Source organism: Montipora foliosa, chromosome 10, assembly GCF_036669935.1.
Source record: "Montipora foliosa isolate CH-2021 chromosome 10, ASM3666993v2, whole genome shotgun sequence".
NCBI classification, from domain to species: domain Eukaryota; kingdom Metazoa; phylum Cnidaria; class Anthozoa; order Scleractinia; family Acroporidae; genus Montipora; species Montipora foliosa.
The window spans coordinates 32,387,950-32,392,949 of record NC_090878.1 but is presented as its reverse complement, the minus strand read 5'-3'; positions in this window follow the sequence as shown (position 1 = coordinate 32,392,949).

Genomic DNA, 5,000 nt, shown 5'->3' with positions numbered 1-5,000 from the left:
CGATTTAACGAACCTCTATATAACGAAGTCTTCTGTGTAACGAACGATATTCTTCAGCTCGGCCAAAGTTACAGTAAAATGCATGGAACAGAATATCGATATAACGAAATCCTCGTTATAACGAAAACAATCCAAAAGCCCAAACGTGAAATATACCTCGATATAACGAAGAAATGTCAACATTGGACAATATGGTTGGCGTCATGTTGCAAAAATTGCTTTTAACATCAACGAGCAACCTGCAGTTGAAAATTATTTTCCCTAGGTCAACAGTAAAATTCGTCCAAATTCAACGGCTAATACAATAATCAACACTTAAAACAACAAAAGTAATTCAACATCAACGACAACGAATCACCTCAAAACCAACATCGAAAAGCGACGTCAACTACGCCCTTCAACAATTTGGCGACGAGCGACTGGCTTTGGTCGGGGGAGGTTGGAACCAAAAATTCCGGCATGCTGGCAATAGAACAGAGCGGCCTCGGGAGAACTGAATGGGGTTTGTTCTTAATATGTTAACAGTTCTTTATATAGTAGCAGACAGCTAGTCTTTGATTTTCGGAGCAAATGAAAGGGTCAAACTTTACTACAAATTTTTCCAGTATTTACAGTAATCGGTCAGATCCAGAAATGCTGGGTAGGGCAACGTAACAACATTAAAAAAATTTAAAAAACAGTTATTAATTATATCTCGATTTTACGAACATTTTGATTATTTTTCTGCAAATTCGTTATATCGAGGTCTTCGATATAACGAACCAATTTCACCAGTCCCTTGGTACTACGTTAAATCGAGGTTTCACTGTACTATGTTTTGTTTATTGTATGTATTAGCTTGATATTCTCTTCAATATCGCTCTGTTGCAATAGTACTGTGGGCTTTACCGAGCTTTGTAAGCAAGTGCTTTTATTACTTCCAATAAACCTTTTCACGGTTTCTGACGCCATCTTGGTTGAGGGAAAACGCGAACGCAGTGAATGCATGGGATTTTGGCCGAATTCAAACCTCTATAACTCCGCGTAAAGAAGCATATGTCAAAAATTTTAAAATATTTTTATTCATTTTTTTATAATATCATTCACTCAACGGAAAATTGGATCATTGCACTAGGCACAACGTTTGAAAATTTGATATTACAAATCTCCTCATGTTGCTTCAAATTTCGCGGGAATTTACATAACTTTGTTTACAAGGGTTTATATTAAATTTACAAATTTTGTTTACGGTCGTTATAGCTTGATTCTGATCGTCATACTTCACGAAAATAACCTCCCCGATAAAAGTGCTTTTTGAGAGGTATTCTAGCTATCCACAATCGTCAGACCTTAAAGGATTTATAATGGTTCAAACTCGGCAAAATTTCCATACATTCACTGTAGTTAAAGCCGTGTTTGCCCCTCCAACCAATATGGCGTCAGAAACCGTGAAAAGGTCGATACTCAGCTACATCTGTTACCAAATATAGGGGAAAGAATTTGCAAAGAAAAGTCTCTCATGCTTCTCACGGAAGTTTTAATCCTTATATTATCAGTCACGTTACATTCATGTTATTGTTTACTCAAAATGCTCATTAAAAAATTATTAAAAAACAGTTTATGATGTAGTCCATGTAATTTTTTTTTTTGCTCAATTCTCGCCTTGCGGTGACATTTCCCCCCAAACTGCTTGCTTTGAATAGTTTTCAAATGCGTTTAATCCTAAATTATATACGTGGTATATATCTTACCAAAATACTGCAGTCCTGTTTATTGTTTATTAATCTGTTGTTACAGACATCCACATCATTAATGTAACACTATAAGTTATATCGTATCCTAAGACTGACGTTGTTATTTCCACACGTTGGAAATCATACCCCGGCAAGCCATCATTTCTCCTCGTTGGCACTTTACTGGTAGTTATATCTAGTTTACGTTGCCAAAAGTTCTTTCAAAACTACGCCGTCGATTATCTGTAATACCTTGGGAAGAGGATAAAAGATCAAAGATTCCGGAGTGGCTGTGTCTTTTGTCTTCCACCTCAACGTCGACTCGTTATGTTGGGGTTGCATCACGAGAATTTAACATTGAGGGAGCAGGGATGACGCAGTGGTGACAGCACTCGCCTCCCACCAATATAGCGCGGGTTTCCATTGTCAGGCTTGACGTCACATGTGGCTTGAGTTTGTTGGTTCTCTACTCTGCTCCGGGAGGATTTTCTCCGGGTACTCCGGTTTTCCTTTCTGGTCAAAAACCAACGTATGATTTGAAATGAAATTGATTTGATTCGATTCGATTTCTGTACAGTGTCTCCAATTTTTGGTGCCCCAGCGCTAAATACAATTAGTAGAATTCTACTAGTATACTAATGCAAATGCTGTAATCTGATTAGCTGAGCCATTGAATACTATCAGCCATTAGAGTGCAGTGGCTAGAGGTCGTCTTGAAAATAACGATGTTTTTTTTCCAAAGTTTTGGAGGAAAATTTGGATTGAAATGGGTAATTAAATTTCTGAGAAGTCTAAACGAAGGACATTTACGGTTTCTTGACTTTCAAAAAAGTTATTGAAAAAGCTGATGCGCTCGCGCGCACAACTTAGATTTTAAATGGCAATTCAATCCGAGCGATCTTTTTCAGGCGCAAAGTTTAGCAATACGTCAAAAAATAATTGGAAACTGTTATTTGAAGTATATTTTAGTAAAAATTCCACTAAAACATAGTTCACCTCACCTAATAGAAATCTCGAGCTCATAATCTAATTGTTAATTATAACATAGCGTGGGTGCCAGTCCAATCCAAATCCTTTTTAAAGCGACTATATGGTGTATTTCTCTATATACGCACGGCCCTCGTACGCGTGTGCAGTTTCATTTTACATCCAAAGTTTTCGTAGAGTTTTGCGAGTTCCCTTGTAGTTGACAGTGAATGAAGTAAATAAAATAACCCAGGGAGGACCAGGCAAATCCTTCTACCGGCATTGACTTTTTAGCAAGCAGGGAAATCAACCAGGGTAACGAAAACGAAGCACAAAAGGCTCGTTCCACACAAAAATACACAGAGTTCTATTTAAATGCACTCAACAAGAACGAAAAAGGCCGAAAGGTGGTTCCGTGGCGTCTTTTAAAGGTAAAAATTATTCTCGTTGTCGTTGTATTGTATTACATTCAACCTGCCGAAAACAAATTAATTACAAAATCAACAATACAAGCGGAAAAGTGCGGAAAATATTAAATCCGAATTTCATTTTTTTAAAAGAGCTTACAGCTATACTGAAGCATCTTTAAAAAAAAAATCAATCACGCATTACCTATAAACTAAACGGTAGTGTAACAAAGTGTGCGTTCTAGTCCAATCCAAATCATATTAAGCGACTATGCTGTATTTCTCTTTATATCATAACCGAAGTTATTCTCGCATTTTGATTGGTTCTTGGCTATGATCTATTAGAGGACAGACGCACGATTGACGTCACCGTCAGCTTTTATGCGAATAAAGTTTAATTCTTTATTATATAAAACAAATAGATTCCATGTTGCCGTGCGTCTGTTCAGTAATAGATCACAGAAGACGTCAAAATGTATTAAGTACATCAGTGACATACTCGGCTATCGCCTCGTGTGCCACTTTCTTGTTCTTACCACATTTTGACGTCATCTGTGATCTATTACTGAACAGACGCACGGCAACATGGAATCTTTTTGTTAAATAGAGCATTTTCACGTGACGTCACGAGCTTTTGGCAGATACTTGAAAATGAGGCTCCGCCATATTGGAGTTCCACGTGAGTCATACATTGTAAACAAGGATACGGAAATTTTCATAGTGAGCTCACATTTCCTGCGTTTAAAATTACTTTTTGCGAAATAATCTCTCTAAAATAATAAATCTGATGCTCTAAAAGTCGTAGAATCCGATGGGCGTTTCAGATTGCTGTAAATCTCAATACCTACAGGAAAAAAAAGGTTGGAATTAGAATGACTGATCAGCCCGTGAAACTTGGAGATTAGCCTTGATTCAAAGGTCAAGGAACGATACAGAGAAAAAATTTCTTCTACTGGAATTGATCCATTTATAATTCCCAACAAGAAATTTGATCCAGAATGTTTACCACTGGTAGAATCAGTCGACTTAGTATCGTATTTGGTGCTTGAAACAAGTCGCTATTTGGAAAAACACCTCAAAGCCTTTTGCAGCCTTCAAGCCCACAATCACATGGTTTCAGGCTTCATTCAAAATGTCGTTGCTGAAAAGTTTGTTGTGATAGGAAAAGTTCGCCATTCCCAAAAACTTAACAATCCGTTGCGGTAAACTGGCGTGCGCCGAGTTAAAATTCGCATGGATTACGCCATGTCAAAAACGTGCCATATTCTGAAGTACAAAATATTGATTTAACATCAGCCAGGAAACTTATAAGCAAAAACTTGATGTTTCCATCGATAATTTGGATTCTTCAAAAGGGGAAACCCTAGCCATCGCCTGGCAAATTGAGTGATTTTTATGCTAAGATGTACTCCTGCAATACCAAACCAGTGCTGTTAAGTTTAATTGCTCCTCATTCCCAGTCATTTGCATCACTAAGCAGGAACATTAAAACCATCACAGATCTCATATTGATAAGAAATATTTGGACATGAATTATAACATGTTGCTTGATGTCTGTATTGGTGTTAAAAGCGAACTTACTGACGATGAAATTAGAATTATAGAGGAAGATAAAAGAAACCAAGCTAAAAAAGAGTATTTTTTCCGTGTTGGTGCTGCTATCAGTAAGCAAGCCAGTCACTCTAGTCCAGCACAACACTCAATTAGTCTCATAAAGACAATCTGTTATCCACTAAAATAATAAAATATTTTCAAGGTTTCTTATGATGCTACGGAACATGGTTACAAAAATAAAAGCTTATGAGAAAATCATGACAGAAAAACACAAAAACGTCTTGGCAGGATATTAGAAGATGACTTTGCCGCTGTTGAGAACGTGGCGAAAGAAACAGGTGTAGCCTCGGCAGTCTCAATG